Source organism: Cavia porcellus, unplaced genomic scaffold (genome assembly GCF_034190915.1).
Source record: "Cavia porcellus strain 051 isolate PalLab524CR breed Dunkin Hartley unplaced genomic scaffold, mCavPor4.1 scaffold_9, whole genome shotgun sequence".
Taxonomy (NCBI): Eukaryota; Metazoa; Chordata; class Mammalia; order Rodentia; family Caviidae; genus Cavia; species Cavia porcellus.
Window position 1 is genome coordinate 48,571,664 of NW_026947492.1, and position 18,012 is coordinate 48,589,675.

An 18,012-nucleotide genomic window follows, 5' to 3' on the forward strand; every position below is an offset into this window, starting at 1 on the left:
TGATAGCATTATTACCCATTAGTTTTGTTAAACTATTTTATTTAATTATATTTACTTTCAGACTAAAACCTCTGTGAAGTTAGATTCTTGCTTATCTTCTTAGTATTGTGTTCCAAGTGTCTGAAACATAGTAAGATACTGATAAAGTACTACATTATGAATGAAAGAACTTTTTCTATCAGACTCACAATGGTGGGAATATTTTTATTTATGTTATGAATATAACTTTTACTTTAAAAAGCACATGAAAATTAGTTATTCATTACCCTAGATTCTAGAATTCAGTGATATAACGTATGTCTTACTGGTCAAGTTTTTGTTATTTTCAATAGAAATGTGCTACTCTAGTTTAAGAGGCTTAAGGGTAGTATTGTAGAGGGAACACTGCATTTGGAATCAAAAGCATTAGGATTAACCTCCAAATCTGTTATTTAGTAGCTCTTTGATGTTTGCATTCACTTTCATGTGTAATATGCTTAATTTCTCAGTATTGAGGATCTGATAATATAATGCATGTAAACTGTAAAGAAACTGAATAAATTTGTGCAAAGGAATTTCATTATTCTAAATTCTGCTATTATACTTTAATCTTAGTTTTCCTAATAATACCACTGTGTATTTTATAATTCTTCCTGCTTTTAGCCATGGCAAATGATTTTATGTGTTAATCTTGGTAAAACTTCATTTACCAAGGTCCATTTACCAAGGACCAACTTATGTGTTGTTCTTGGTAAAACTTCATTTGTTGGCATTATTACTGTTTACTCTTTCAAATTTAAATTACACATCCCAAAATATTTATAGTTTTCTCAGTGCTATTTTAAACCAAATACAATAGATTGAGCCTTAATTAACAGACTTGTGATTGACTTGTGATTAACTACAATGCCAATTATGTAACATTTTCTTGATCTTTTGAGTGCATATTTTATGCAGAAGTTTCTCATTAAAAAAAAGATCTTGTGCTTGTCCTCAGGTAATCCAAATTTAGTTTCTTTCTTTATACAGATTCAAAAGTCATACAAAGTAGATTTTTGGGAGCAAAGGTCAGGGAGAACAACCTGTGAGCCAGGCAAAGTGTGGATCGGGGAGAGCCAAAATGGAATACCCTGTTTATGAGCAATCTGGAGCATGGATAGGGGAGAATAAGGAAGGAAGCTAAACCCGCCACCTATGAGCCGCGTAGAGTGCACATTTGGGGGAGAGAAGATAGAAGCTAAGCCCTGGCCTGTGAGCCAGCCAGAGCATGGATCTGGGAGAGCAGGGAAGGAAACTAAGCCCTCATCTGTGAGCCAGCCAGAGGGCAGACTGGGGAGAGCCTAAGCCTTTGCCTGTGAGCTAGCCAGAGTGTGGATTGGGGAGAACAAGCAAGAAAGCTAAGCCTCCACCTGTGAGCTGGCCAGTGCACAGAACACCCTTTCCCTCATGAGCAACCAACTGATTTGGAGGAACTCTATTGTTTGATTGACTTTGCAAGCCTAAAGCCAAGCAACTATTTGGAGGACAACAATATGCAATGTAGTAACTACTGTAGATTTCCTACTGTCTTATCACTGTTTTGATTCATTTTATTGCTGTTTTGTTCCCTTTGAAATAAAAGTAAATTTTTTTAAGCAAAGAAAGTAGAAGAATCAAGGCAATTCTATCAACAATTGAGGTGAAAAATTCTTCACATATCTGGTTATTTGAACATAAGCTACTAGTCCAACTTGTTTGACTAATTCTTAACTTTCTACATTATTCAGTTTATGAAGATCTGACTAGTGGTTTTTGACTTGTGTAACATGAACATTGTCATCTTGCCCCTTTTATTTAATTCATCATCTCTTTTTTTTTTTTTTTTTTTTTTAAGGATGTGGGGAAAGCAAGTAATCAAGTAATATATTTTTGCATAGTAAATTTGGTGTTTTAACCATTTGTTTTTTATTTTTTATTCAAAGAGAAAGAAAAAAATGAAAAAAGGGTAGAAACAATACAGAATTTCAGGAAAATAAACAGTAAGAAATCACCAGTTAAGTTACATACCGTCGTCTTAGAAATAGTTGCTTGAGTTACAAAATTAAAGCATACAAAGTGATATTCAAATAATGACACTGCAAACAGTTCTACTCAACGATCCAAGAAGAACTTAGTAATATGGTTATCAGTCCTACACACTTGTTTTTTATTGTAAAGAGGGTAAGATTAAACAGAACAAAACAGTTTATAAGGAAACAATTAAAAGAAACAGATTTCAAAGCAAGTCCACTGGAGATCTTCACTGTCTATCTTATTTTCTCTAGTTTTCTTCCAAATAGTTGTCCCCATCTTCACACACATTGAATATATACTGAACATTATAGAACTAATCAAATCATTACAGGATGATGAAGGCTTTTTAGGTCTTCAAAACCTGATTTTGGGGAAGTCAATAATGACTACCATAATGTTTCTCAGTCTCTTCGTAGTAGCTGTCTTTATCTTTATGTATGCTGAAATTGAACATAAGAGACTTGACTAATATCACTCTGAACAGTGAATGATAGTATTGCTAGATTTTATATCATAATGCTACAGAATTAACATTGGGTTTCTTAGTGTCTCTTCTTCAGAGTATCTGTTCATTACATTGTGTGTTATACAATCTGTTCCCGTAAGTAGTTTAGAAATTCTTCCATGTGTGAATCTCTACATGTATATCTATCTTTTCTGTATATAGGGAAAAACAGATCAAAACAAGACAACAAAATAAATTCCTAGAAAAACATGAAATAAAAAAGACATATAGGACCACAATATTAGGTGATCTACGGTAGTTACTATGCTTTCTCTTGTTATTTTCAATAGAATTGTCCACGTCGTCAGGCATAATATAATTGAACATAACATTACATAGCTATTTTAATAAAACCACAACTTTGAGAACATTGTACGACTTGAAAGCAGTTAATAATCAAAACCGTAGTGGATATCTTTTACATCTTGTCATCTTCAGAGTGGTTGCCTATACTGTTAGACTTGATACTATCAAGCCTACCAAATTCGAATAAAATCAGTCGAGGCTAAACGGCGGTCTAACAAACCAGCTTCAAATAAGATCAGTCATAATAAGACAATGTAAGTAACACAGGGTTTCAATGTAAGCTAATAGGAAATTAAGGGTGGTCACTGTGGTATAGCCTGCTATTTTTGGGTTAGCTGTTTGTGCCCTCAAACTAATGAGTAGACAGACCGGAACAAAATGTAATCAACTAAACAGAGCGATAATACTACTGTGACTTTTAAATCCTGATACACTATTAACAATATCCTCTGCTTTCCTTTTTTAGACAATTCCTCCCCTTTCCCTTTCTCAAGGTGCTTTGTATAATTTGGGTCTCACTAGTTCTTTTAGTTTTTAGATTAGGGGGGCAACCTGTTATCTATCTGAGTATTGCTAAATCTTTTTACCCCTGAGCTTGATCTTGAGCTGTACTCATTTACTTACTAAAGTCATAAGGTTTTCCTTCCTTCCAGCTGTGTAGTTCTACACTGCCCAAAAGTGTCATAGCTTTCCAATCTATCTGCAGTTGCTGGATGAGTTGTTCCTATTTCTCTCTGGTTTCTTGTCACATGTAGCATTGTTTTCTCATCTTTGACTCTCAGTTTATTAACCCTCTTTCAGGTTGAGTGTATTTCCTATTCAGAGCATCTCGATGGATCCTGCCTCCTAATCTACTCTGCCTATGTTTCTTTTTTATTAGTGTATCATTGCCATCTATATTAAAGATTATAGCTTACCATCTCTGCCTCATTTCTGCTGTTTTATTCTTCTGCTATTATTTGTCCAGTTTACTCCTTCATTCCACTGTCTGACCCGTTCATTGAGGGCTCTCTGTCACTGTTGCTGGAATCTTGGTATTTTTTCCTCTCTCTCTCGGGAATGTCCTTCAGTCCTTCATTATTTTTTGTAGGGTTGGGTTGGTGGCTATGAACTCCCTCAGTTCCTCCTTGTCTTGGAAATATCTTGGTTCTCCATGAATTTTGAGAGAGAGTTTTTCCGGGTACATCAGTCTTGGTTGGAGGTTATTTTCTTTCAGGGCTTGGACTACTTCCCCCCAGGCTTTTCTCGATTTGAGAGTTTGTGTTGATAATTCTGTCATTATTTTGATAATTTTTCTGTTGTAGGTAATCTGCTTCTTTTCTCTGGCTGCTTTTTGTGTTCTTGTGGTGGATTTCTGGAATCTTGATTATTATGTGTCTGGCTGTAGATCTATTTTGGTTATAGATGGTTGGAGTTCTGTATGCCTATTTATCTGGATATCATTTCTTTTTCCTATGCTTGGGAAGTTTTCCTTAATTATATCTGTGAATAGTCTTTGTAGTTCATTTGTTGTTACTCCTACTTGTTCGCTCATGTTTTTTATTCTTAAGTTATAAATCCTCTTGTCATCTTCTAGCCTTTGAATTGTTTCTTCCTGGTTCCTTGTTATTTTTAAGAGATCTTTTCTTTCATGATCACACACCATAAATCTCTCTTCAAGTTTCAAAAGGCTAACTTTAGTTTCTGTCAAGGCATTTTGCCAGCTTTCAATGGAGTTTTTAGTTTCCTGGTAATCTCTTTGGATCTGTCTCATGTATTATAGATTTTGTTTATATTCTTCATCAAAGGTTTCTCCTTTTCTGAGTTCCTCTGTTCTTCCATCTGTGTTCTCTTGGGAGGGGCTTATCATTTCTTTAATTAATCTTTTTATATCTTGCCTCACTTGGATCAGAAGTACAGTTTTAAATTCATCTATGAGGTAATGAAGGTATTTCTTTATGTCTGCTGATGCTGTGTCTAATATTGCATGATTACTGCACTGGTTCTCTTTTGTATTTACCTCTCCTGGGCTTATTTTTCCAGTGTCAGTGGCTGGAGGTTTTTTTTATTTCTATCTCTTGTCATGTTTCTGGTTTCTTTCAGATAGGTGTGTCCTGGGGGTCTCTGGCCCTCTTCGTATTGCTTACAGTCTTTCTGAAGTGTGCTGACTGGGATTTTGCTACTCTCCTCAATTTGCTGTTATCTGAAGTATCTTAAACTCCCTCCCAGGTGCTCGGGATGGTGTGGGGACACTCACCCCAGACTGCCCAGTCCAGAGTTCAGGGTGCAGGCAGGCAGGCCCAGTTCCCTGAAGCTGGTCCAGCATGGCAGGAAACCGGAAAGTTCTGGTTCTGTATTTTTGATTATTGTCTGAGGAGGTGTTTTCAGAAGCAAATTCTCTGGGCTCCATTTGTGGTGGCGGCTCCATGGGGCTCCAGCTGTGTGGACCTGGTGGCAGCGAAGACACACTCACTGCCCAGGCACTTTGGGGGCACTCCGGTGGTGAGGGCCTGCTCAGCACTGGTGCCACCAGTTCAGGTCCTCGCCTGAGTGGCGAGGGTGAAGGCAGTGATGTGTTCCAGCAGATCCAGTCCCGTGCCTGTGATGCCACAATGCACCTTTCTCCTCACACTCTCTGGGATGCCCCTCAGATCTGGGGAGGTGGCAGTGGTGGCTGCAGTGGTGGCGGGGGTGGGGGCAGTCGGTGGGCACTGAGTTGCTCCACTCCCCCAGCCTCCAGCGGGCCTGTGGCAATGGAGTCGGAGGTGGCGGCTGGAGTGCAGCAACGTGGGGATGGCCTGCCTCAGTGTGCCGAGGGCGGGCTGGAGGTGCTCAGGGCTGCATGGTGGCACGGCCAGTGGTGACTATATGTTTGATTGGTTCTTCTCACCTTAGTTTCTTTTTGGGACAAGAGAATTCCTCTCCCTGTGTTCAGGGCTCCCCACACTGTATTATGTTGAATTCTAAGCTGACTATCTCAGGGAGCCTCTGTAGCTGGCTGTTCTCCCTCCTGCCATCTTTGCTCCCCTTGGTCTAATTCATCATCTTTATACAGGAGTCTTGTTTTAGATTAAACTTTTGTAAGCCAGAAATACATTCATTTCTTAGTTTAAAGAACATAAACAAAATAGAACAAAGCTAATCAGAACAAAACAAAGTGACTTCAAAACAAGTTAATCAACAATGGCTACCATAATGTCTCTTGTTTTCTTCAAAATAGCTGTCTATACCATCAGACATAATACAGTCAAGCAAAACAAAATAGAATAAAAGCAATCAAAACAAGAATGAAAGTGTTACAGGACTTCAAAACCAGGTAATATAAAATCAGCAATGGCTAACATAATACATCCCATTATCTTCAAAATGCAATCAGACACAGTAAAATCAAACAGAACAAGACAGAATAAAACCAAACCTAACAAAACTATGAAAATAACACAGAAATTCAAAAAAAGATACTAGGAAGTTAACAATGATTATCATCCCTTTTTAGATGTTTCCTCCCCTATCACTTTCATAATATCTGCTATACATTTTGGATCCCACTAACTCCTTCAAATTTTTATGCCAGGAGATAACACGATGTTTACCTACATGAATCTGAACCATTTCACCCATAAACATGATCTCAAATTGCATCCATTTACCTACAAGAGCCTTGAGATTATCCTTCTTTTGGCTTTCCATTGAAGGAACATACCATATCTTTCTGATTCTTTCTGTAGTTAATGGACAAGTTACCCCTGCTTTTTTCTGGTTTCCAGTCACATGGAACAATTCTCTCTCCTTTCACTTTTGTTCTATGAATTTCCTTTTGAGTTAAATGTGTTTCTTGTGTATAGCATATTGATTTTACTTTCCCTGTGTTTCTTTTTATTGGTGAATTGAGGCCATCTACATTAATGATTACAACTGGCATGCAGTGGTTTGTCTCTGCCATGCCATCCGCCTGCTGTTGGCCCCCCACATTTCCTCTTCATTCAGTTGCCTGCCCTGTTTGGCAGTCCTCCTCTGCTGCTGTTCCTGGAACTATAGTCATCTTTATCTCTCTCTAGAATATCCTTCAATGCTCTTTGTAGGGCTCATTTGGTGGTCATGAATTCCTTCAGTTGTTCTTTATCATGGAAGTATCTTATTTTTCCATCAATTTTGAAAGATAATTTTGCAGGTGACATCAATCTAGGTTGGAAGTTGTTTTCTTTCAGAATTTAAAACACTTCACTCCAAACTCTTCTTGACTTGATGGTTTGTGTTGACAAGTCTGCCACGATTCTGATGGGTTTACCTTTGTAGGTGATCTATTTCTTTTTTCTAATAGCTTTTAATATTCTACTCTTGTGCTGAATTTCTGGGATCTTGATTATTATATATCTGGGTGTAGATTTACTTTTGTTATGGTTATTTGGAGATTATATTCCCTGCTTATCTGAATGCCTGATCCTTTTGCCATGTCTGGAAAGTTTTCTGCTGTTATTTCTGTAAATAGTCTTTTTTATGTCATTTGTGTTGGACCCCACTTTTTTGCTGACACTTATCATTCTCAAATTATTTTTCTTTGTGTTGTCTTGCAGTCATTGAATTGTTATTTTCTGGTTCCTTGTTATTTTTAAGAGATCTTTCCTTTCACAATTGCTAGATGTAATCCTGTATGCAGGGTTGAAAGTCTATGTTCATTCTCTTTCAAGTAGATTTGCCAGATTTTGATGGAGTTTTAAATTTCCTGGATATCTCTGAATCTGTTTCGTGCATTGTAATTCCTTCCTATATTGTTCATTCAAAGTTTCCATCATTCTCCTATGCTGCTTTAAAAAAAATCTATGCCTTCTTTAGCTAAGTTCAGCAATTCTTTCGTTATGTTTGTGATTTCTTCTTTTACCTGAGACATTATTTCTACTCCGATTACTTTTTTAGCCTCATGAAGTTATTTCTTTACTTCAGTTGCTATCCTTTCAGAGATTTCAGGTGTGTGATTTCCATTTTGCTCCATGAGTATATCTCCCAGACTTGTTCTCTGTGGGCTGCAGGTTTGAGATTGCCTTTTGCTCTTTTGTCTTGATATTTTCCTGGTTCTTCCTGATGAGCAGTAGATGCAGTGGAGCATGGCGTGGGCTTCCCAAATGACCATGGGTGTGTGGTGGCAGGGCTGCTACTTCTCTCAGCCTCTGTGGCTACATCGGGACTCCCCTAATGGCAGCATGCACATGAACATCTTTGTCTGATTTTCCTGACCTGTGCTGGCTGCCCCTGGGCAGCAGGCATTTCTAATGGTGGCTGCAGGGTCATGGTGTGTATCTAGATATTTCTGTCTGGGTATTCCGCCCATGTTGATTACCTGAGGGAAGCAAGTTTTCTTATGACAGCATACACACAGAGGCAAGTCTGGCTATTTCTCCTTGCCTGTGCTGGTTACCTGAGGGAAGCAAGCATCCAGATGGTGGTGGGTGCACAGAAGTGGATCTGACCGTTTCTTTCTGCCTGGGTGCCTGCAGCAGCAAGCCTTCCAGTGGCAGCCCATATATAAAAATTTAAGTAGAGAGAGTTTAAAGGCATAATGGAATTGATACCATGTGATAATTATTGTCAATTAACAAGAGAATCATGAAAGAGTAGCTAGAATTTCAGGAGATTTGACCATATAGGATCATTTGTTTTTTTCTTACATTGTAGCATTTTGTTTTATGTGTCAGATTTTTCCCATAGAGAGATGAAAGGCATATAGTAAATGTTGCTGGTCTAGAGAATATCTGTTTTGAATCTATATAGTATTTTCCCTGGTTACTTATTCAATAAAGGTTGAATGAATGAGTGAATGTCCCCTCAGTGAGCAATTTTACATGTGATTCTGGGATAGTTATTAATATAGTATTAAGGAATTTCCCTTTACAAGAATAAAAGATTAAAATGTTAAAAGAATAAAAGATTAAAAATGCCACTGAAGTAAAAAGATCTTAAAGTTGTAATTGCAGAGAGAGACAGAGAGACAGGGAGACAGAGAGACAGGGAGACAGAGAGTCAGAGAGAGACACAGAGAGAGAGAGAGAGAGAGAGAGAGAGAGAGAGAGAGAGAGACAGACAGACTGAGATCAAGACTGACAAGGAAGGAAGATCAGAGAGAAGAGAGAAGAACAAGTAGATTTTTAAAGAAAAGATCTGTGTAATAAATGAAGAACTAAAAAGTCTGAAAATTTAGGCATTAAAGATAATTACTATGATTAAAGCCCCAAACATATAAGTACTGAGGGAAGGATGGTATAATTAATATCATTACAATAGAAAAGAGTAGGTATAAATAGATTATATAATGTGATGTTAGTATGTCACTGTTAGTTCAGAGAAACTGCTGATTATTGACAAAATGGGGATTAAAGTATTTCTTCCTGATCCAGAATTATTAAAAATATTATACAGGTGAAGTATGAAGTTATCATTAAATATTAAACCCTTTATTTACTTGTCCCATTCTTTATTAATATATCTTATTTTAAAATTGAGTCACTTGTTTAACCATACATAAAAATATAAAAGTTGTACAAGTTAAATGGATACCATGTTATATATATATATATATAATATTTAAATCAAATGAGGAACCATGATACCACTGTAATTATTTCCATACATAAATTTGTTTATGGATAAATTTCTAAAATTATTTCTATCAGCAGTTTGAAATGTCATTTTCTGTAGTCATTCTACTGTACAGAAACACACCAAAACTGTTGAATTCAGTTTGCAAGTATCCTGTTAACAATTTTTGTCTATGTTCATTAAGGGTATTGGCCAGTAATTTTGAGTGTGTGTATGTGTGTGCGTATGTTTTCTTATCTAGTTTGCACCAGGGTAATGTTAACCCCGTAGGATGTGTTTCAAATAATTCTCTTTTCTTGTAATTTTTGGCCTAATTTAAGTAGAATTAGTATTAGTTCTTTACATAATTGATTGGTAAATTTCAGTAGAGAGGCTGTGTGATCCTGGGCTTTTCTTTGATAGGAGACTTTGTGTTATTCATTCATATTTTCTTGTTATTGTCTGTTTAGATTTTCTGTTCTTAGTTCAATCTTGGTAAGGTGTATGTGTTTAGGAATTTGTTCATTTTCTCCAGATCATGAAATTTATTGCCATATACTTATTTATACTAATCTCTAATGGTATTTTGTATTTCTGTGGCATTAGTTATAATATCTCCCTTTTCATATTGATTTTTATTAAAATATTATCCCTTTTTTCTCAGTACAGGTAAGAGTTTGTATATTTTATCTTTTTGAAGAACAAACTCTTTGATTAATTGATATTTTGTATTTTAAAAACATCATTTCATTTATTTTTGCTGTATTCCTTATTATTTTCTACTAGTGGATTTGGTTTGCTGATGCTTTACTACTTCCTTGAGATATAGTTATGGTTTGTTTATTTGAGACCTTTCTACTGTCTTAATGCAGCAGGGAGTAGTGTAAATTTCTCTCTTAGCACTGCTTTGATTGTATCTCACAAGTTTTTGTATGTTGTGTTTTTGTTTACAGTTAAACTTTTAATTTTATTCATATTCTCTCTTTTGATATACTGTTCAAAATCAGGTTGTCTAATTTCCATGTACTTATATAATTTCAAAAAAATTTTTAATTTATGATGAATCCTAGTTTAAACATTTTTTGAGACTAGTTTTATAAACCATCATATGATCTATCCTGGAAAATGTTTCATGTGCTGATGAGAAAAATGTGTAATTTGAAGCTATTGGAAAAAATGTTCTGTGGAGGTCTTTTGGCTCCATTTGGTCTAGGGTGCAATTTAACTCTACTGTTTCTTTGTTCATTTTTTCTCTGGATGATCTGTTCATTACCGGGAGTGAGGTATTAAAGTACCCAACTTCTACTATATTGAAGTCTTTTTCTCCATTTAGGTTTACTAAGATTTGCTTTGTATATTTGAGAATCAAATATTGAGTGTATTATTTTCTTTTGCTGAATTGATCCCTTGATCATTACACATAACTTTCCTTGTCTTGTTTTTTTTTTTTTTTTGTTTTGTTTTTGCTTTTGACAGAGTCTATTTTACCTGATATAAGTATTGGGTAATTTCTTTTGGATTTCATTTATATGGAATATCTTATTTCCAACCTTTTGCTTTCAGTAAGTGTATATCTTTAGAAAATAAGTTTCTTGTAGTCAACATATGGTTGGTTTTTCTTTCATTCATTCAATCATTCTGTATCTTCTAATTGGATAAATTAATTTTTTGCATTTAAGATAATTATTGATGGGTAAAGATGACAGCATTATATAACTCATTATAACTCATTTTCTAACATTATTCTCTTGCTTTCTTGCTTGCTTTCTCCTCTTAAAGTTTTTGTGTTTAAGAGAATTAATTTACCAGTATACTCTGATTCCTTACTTACTATTTTTGGTGTCTGTTACAGATTTTTGCTCTGTGGCAGCAGTGAGACTTCCATAAAATTTTTTTGATTATATCTAATTATTTTGAAACATAGTAACTTAGCATGACTGTAAAGATAATAGAAACTAACAAGCAACATAGCAAGAGAATATATATTAATATGAAAATTCTTTATTTGATCTCCATTTCTCCTCATATTTGGATGTTTTGATACTCACCTTTCAGTCTATATTCCTGTTCTCATAACTCATTATTGTAGTTTTTATTAATAGCTTTCTTTTACTCTTTGAACTAAAGATATGATGGATTTATATACCACAGTTATAGTATTACAGCACTGTGAATTTGTTTATCTAATTACTATTTACCAGTGAGTTTTAAACTTCCTATATTTTATTTTTATTCACTAAGATTTTACCTTATCAATTTGAAAAATCTTGCTTTAGCATTTCTTGTAGATCATGTCTGGTGGAGATATATTTTGCCTGCCTTTGTTCGTGAATGTCTTTATACCTCCTTAATTTTTAAAATATTTTATTATTTTGGTACTGGAATTGAACTCAGGACCTTCTGCTTACCAGGCAAGTAATTGTGCTGCTGAGCTATAACCCAGTCCCTACAGTATTAATTTTTTTTTTTTTTTTTTTTTTTTTAATTTTTATTTAAGGAGAAAAGAAAAGAAAAAAAAACAGTGAAGGGTACAAGTTATACAGATTTACAGAAGAAAAAAATGCGCAGTAGGAAATCACTAGTTAATAGATTACATATTGCCATCTTAGAAATAATTGTTCAAGTCACAGAATTAAAGTTTGTAGAGTGGACATTCCAGCAATGATACTGCAAACAGTTCTGTTCAATGATCCATTAGAACTCTGTGATATCATTTTCTGTCTTATACATTTAAATATACATGCAGTTATATAGTTTAGAGCATTTTCTTTTCCTCTCTTTTGTACAGTGACTATTACACATTTTGGGTTTCATTGCTCCCACTGTTCTTATTGCTTTTTTGGAAGAGAGTAAAACCAAATGTGACATAACAGAACAGAATCGGTCAAGTCAAAAGGGTGGATATAATAGATAATATAAAAACATAATACAAGGTGATCAACAATGGTTACCCTAATGCCTCCCGCTATTTCTAATAGAATTGCCTATATCATTAGTTGTAATACTATTGAACAAAACCATAAAGGATAAAACCGACAAAACCAAAACATTGGAGATATTGTAGGTCTTCAAAAGTAGATAGAAGTCAACGAGAATGGGCGTTATAATGAATCTCATTATCTTCTCAGCTGATGCCTAAACTTTCGAACCTGATACTATTCAGCAAAACAGAATAGAGGAACCTCAGTCAAAAACAAGATGGTGAGAGTAATACAGGGCTTCAAATCGAGAAAATAGAAAGTCAAAGTGGGTTACTATATTATATCCTGCTATATTTTTCCCTTTAATTAAATGGATAACAATAAAAAAGTATATAATGGAGTGGAGATTGAGAAAAAGAAAAAGAGGGCATAACAGCGAAACAGGGCAGATCAAGACATAACCTTTTAAGCAGAATAGTGTTTCACCACCAGATATTTCCGACTTAAAAATAGTTACCATATTGACTCCCTCCCTGAAGTCCTTGAGTACAACTTCATATACTGTAGCATTAAGTATATCAAAACAATGTAAAACCATTTAAGAGAATGACAGCATTATAGAGTATTTGGAATTGACTAACAGAAAATGAACAATGGTCTCTGTATAATCTCCTTGTCTTTAAAAGGTTTTTGCTTATACTAACATACATAACAAAATCCAATAAGATACAACCTGGTTAGACCATTGGAGACAGAAGAACAAAAGCTAGATGAGACTTCAAAACAAGATGGTACTGAATCAGCATTACCTATTAAGATGTCATTTTCTCAAAAATAGCTGTTCCTATCATCCAATCTTCTCTGTCTCATTTCTGTTGAGCTCTTTTTCTGTCAGTAGCTGTCAGTTTGTCTTCTTCATTTTGTTCTCTGCTCCATTCGTTGTGGCCTCCCTGCCACTATTTCTGGGTTCTTTGTATTTTTCTTTTTTTAGAATATCCTGCAATACTTTCTGTAGAGTTGAATTGGTGGTTGCAAATTCCCCCAGTTCCTCTTTATCCTGGAAGCACCTCGTTTTTCCATCAATTTCCAGGGACAGTTGTGCAGGATATCTCAATCTTGGCTGGAGATTATTATCTTTCAAAGCTTGAATTATTTCCCCCCATGCTCTTCGTGATTTGATGGTTTGTGAAGAGAAATCTGCTGTAATTCTGATGGGTGTTCCTTTGTAAGTGATCTGTTTCTTGTCTCTTACAGCTTTTAATATTCTGTTCTTGTATTGAATTTCTGGGATTTTTATTATTATATGCCTGGGTGTTTCTCTGTTAGGGTTGTAGGTAGCTGGGGTCCTGTATGCCTCATACAGCTGAGTATCTTTACCTTTTGCTAAATTAGGAAAATTCTCCTGGATTATTTCTGTGAGTAGCTTTTGTAATTCACTTGTTTGTGTCCCTACTTCTTCTTCTATGTTCTTAATCCTTAAGTGGTGGCTCCTCTTATCATCTTCTTGTCTTTGTATTATTGCTGTTTGTTTCTTTGTTATTTTTAAGAAGTTTTTCATTTCATTCTCCCATATTTCAAGTCTGCCCTCCAGTTCAGATAGTCTGTCCTTAGTTTCTTTCAAGCTGTTATGCCAGTCTTGTATAGACTTATTAATTTCTTGATAGTCCCTTTGAACCTGCTTCACATACTCAATGCTTTCTCTGTTTTCTCCATCAAGCAATTCTCCCCTCTTTTTCTGTTCTTCCATTCCACCATCTGTTTTTTCCTGGGTGGTGTTTAGCATTTCTCTAACTATTCTGCATACTTCTAGCTTCAGATCATTGATAACTTCATTCCTGAATTGGTCTATGAGGCTCTCAATATGGTGCTTAATGTATACTGGTGCGGCATCCATTATTGCCTGTTTCTCAGGATTGGGGGCCGAGGAGCTTTTTTTGTTGCTTCCCTTCCCCATATTTTTTGTTCCTTATAAAATGCAATCTTACAAAGGAGGCCCGGCTTCCCTGCCTGTCAGCCACAGCCTGATCAAATTGCGCTGGCTAGTTGTTCCCGCCCACCGCTGCGCACCAGGGAGTCGGAGGAGGCAGCCTACGCGGAAGTCAGTCGCTCCTCCGGGCCATCGTCCGGCTCTGGGATCTGGGTTAGGCTAGTCTAGCCTAGAGAGTCCGCCAGCAGCGTCACTCAGGCCAGGCACTTTTCTCCAATCCCGTCCGAGAGGGGAATGGCGCCCAGAGAGATCTCCGCTAGAGTCAAACTGTGGTGGGGGGTCAGATTCTCACTCACCTCGCCACCAGTCAGTTTTCGTGTACACCTCTGTCCGTCCTTTTTTTTTCGACTCCGTTCTCCCGTTCCCAGAGCTCGGCGCTCCCAGAGCTCGGCGCGTCTCTCCTTGCCGAGCCGCTGTGGAGATAGCCGGCCGCCGCACGGCGGGAAATCCAAACCGGTTTCCGATGGCGCGGAGTCGAGCCTCCACACCGAGATTTTTCTGTTCCTATTTTAGCGCCAGGACTGTATTCCAAGTTGGATTCTCTCAGCCCAGTTCGTTCCTGAGTCAGCAGAGCATATCTCTACTGATTCGTGTCTCCCTAGTCCGCATTATTTCTGGCCTCTGAGCCGAACCTTTCAGAGAGCCTCTGGTAGTTGCTGTTGTCTGTCCGCCATGTTCTCTGGTCTCCTACAGTATTAATTTTTAAAGGATAGCTTTGTTGTGTGCAATATTCTCAGTTAGCAGCTTTTCCCTATTGATATTGTGAAAAATGTTGGGCCATTATTTCCTGGCCTATGAAGATTCTGCTTAGAAGTCTTATGTTTGAAGAATTTGGGCATCACCATGCATTTTTTATTTCATTTCCCCTGCTACCTTGAGAATCTTTTTTATCTTTCATCTCTGAGAACATTGCTATACAATATCTTGGGGGAAGATTTAGTTATGGTAAGTTTTACTGGTTATCTTTGACATCCCTATATCTCCATATTTTAAATCCTTTAGGTTTAAGAAGTTTTCTATTGTTATTTCTTTGAATAGAATTTCTATACCTTTGTTATTTTCAAATCTTTCTGAATGCCAATAATTTCAATATTCTCTTTTAATACTATCTCAAAGTTCTCATGGTCTTTCTTAATTCTTCTTCATTCAGTTTCTTCTCTACATCTGCATTTTCAAATTGGCTGTCTTTAGGCTCACTAATTCTTTCTTGCTTCATCTGTCTTACCATCGATGCTTTCTATCAGATTTTTTATTTTATTGAGTACATTTTTCAGCTCAAGAATTTGTTTGATTTTTAAAAATTTTTCTTTCACCTGTTTAAGTCACTGTTAAAGAACTAAAAATGTTTCTCCAAGCTACTTGAGATACCTTAAGACAGAAGTTTAAAGTTTCTGAGTGAGAGTTCTTTCATACTGATTATTGCCTAGTCAGTTTCTGGGTCTTTATTTTTGAATACCAGATGAAATCATAGTTTTCTAAAAGCCTTTGATGCTTGTTGATATGTAACATTGTCTAGGCCTGGATCGATTAGGTTCTGCATTTATTTCAGTCTTCATAATATGGCTTTGTTTCTACTTTCTAGGTAAGTATACTTATATTCCCTGAACCTGCAGTCTCTTTCGTTGTTTCTTCACCAGATGGCACATAGATCCACATTTGTCAAGGGTTGCTATTTGTGTATTTTTACTGTTTCAGTTCCAAAGAACAAGACAAGTCCAGATTTGACCCAAAGATACTATTGATGTCTTATTAAGAAAGAAACAGGAGTGTACACTGGAAATATTGCAGGGTAGTGTGTCCCCACAAGTCTTTCCCTGAAGTTAGGGTGGATTCAGATGTTTCATCTGCTGACATCTGCTTGTGGTCAGGCACTGTAGTATTCTGGGCAGATCACTGTAGATGGACCAGATAAAAATATTTCTGTCACATCTATGGCCACTAATGCTACCAATGCTATGTCCTATCCTGAGTCCAAAGCCCACTAGGATCAGCCCAACCCTTTGATGGGAACAAGGCTCATACTTCAGTGGGTTGCCTTTTGCTGTGACCTTGTGGCCCAAGACTGTTGCAATCAGTTACATGTGATGCTATCTGGAATAAAAGTCCAATAGCTTGGGGCTTCCTCTGGCAATGGATCTGTTCCAGAGGTTCCATCCCAAATTAGGCCTGCCTGGTGTCAGTCATTAACTGATCAGTAAGTTCTAGATATCCTATCCAAGATTCAGTAAATAGATTTTGCGCCAAACTATGCTGCCTATGTTTGGGTTGATGTTGGTGAAGGCAGTGCCTCAGTCCCCTAGGCTTATATTAAGCAGCATAATGTGGAAGTCTTATAAATACAGGGACCAGCAATATTTCCGGAGTGCAATAGGGCCACACTGTAAGTAAAAAGATGATTGCATCACACTGGGATCAGTTCTCTGCCAAATACTGGGGAAGTTCTGTCGTCCCATCTGTGAGTACTGGCCTGATGATACCTTTGCTGCCTGAGGTTGGGGATGAGTGATGTACACAGTCCCCTGGTCCACTAAGCTGTGTTTCACATAAGTCTCACAGTTACAAAGATTTGTAAATATGAAAATGATATGTGTCAATGACAAAAGCTCTTTCAGTGAAATTATAGGAAACTCTGAGTAGAGTGGTATCAAAAGAAAATTACAGGAAGGAAAAGGAGGCAGTAAACATTTCAAGGAATTTTGTGTAAAGGGAAACAGAAGAGAGGCTGTAGTTAAGATTGAGAGTCAAGGAACACTTTAAAAGGCACTGATATTAAAGCTTATTTTTGTGCTGAGAATGGCTGGAAAGAGAAGAAAAGTAATTGAAGATGAGCTAGTGTCCTTGAGTAGACAAGAGGGTGTAGTGGGCAAGACGAGAAGAGTTGGCTTTTGAAAAAGCACAAATATTTGATCTATGATTATAGAAAGGAAGACAGAATATATGCGTACAGTTATGGATAAGTCAGAAAATGCTTTGTTAGAACCTTTTAGAAATTGTTTTCTAATTTTCCATGAAATAAGAAGTAATACTATTGGCTAAAAAGGGCTGTAGGAAAGAAAATCAGAAAGCTCATGAGAAAGAAATGTATGTAGATATAAAGTGCTCAATAAGTATGAACTATTGTTGTTAGACTTGATGTTTATTTTTGAAGATGGCAGATTGGAAGAGAAAGAGGGCTCCTAAAATTCCAAGAAAATTATCACCAACTGCATTAGAAGATAATGTGATTCCATTAACTTTTTCAAGGATTCTTCATTTTGTGAGGGATGAAGACACCTATTCAAGAAATCTTAGTACAACATAGTATAAGTTAAGGATCCCTACAGTATTTGTGCACAGAAACTGGTTTTGAATAAAGGTTAATTATAGTGATTAACTTACCATCAGAGATGGCTTTTGTTTTTGGTTTTGGTACTGGGGATTGAACTCATGACCTTATACTTTCCAGGCAGGCACTGTACTGCTGAGCTACATCCCTGGCCACATCAGGGATGATTTTGAAGAGAAAACATTTTACTTGGGTCTAAGGGGACTGTACGTTTTCAGTTGATTTATTAATTGCTTTTATGTGCTAAGCATTGTGCATACATTGCTTTTGTTTGATTCTAATATCCGAGGAAACTTATGCTCAAAGAGGTTAACTTATAACATAGCTGGTAAATAGGTTTCATATCCAGACAAAAACATTTCCTATATAGCACACTGATTCTAGGGAG

The 18,012-nt window shown here is 36.5% G+C and overlaps 1 protein-coding gene across 7 annotated transcripts in view; it reads left to right on the forward strand.

The window, feature by feature from the left end:
• Dlg2 (discs large MAGUK scaffold protein 2) overlaps positions 1-18,012 on the forward strand; it is a 1,893,126-nt gene that overhangs the window by 10,768 nt on the left and 1,864,346 nt on the right. The gene's annotated exons all lie outside the window — the stretch shown is intronic.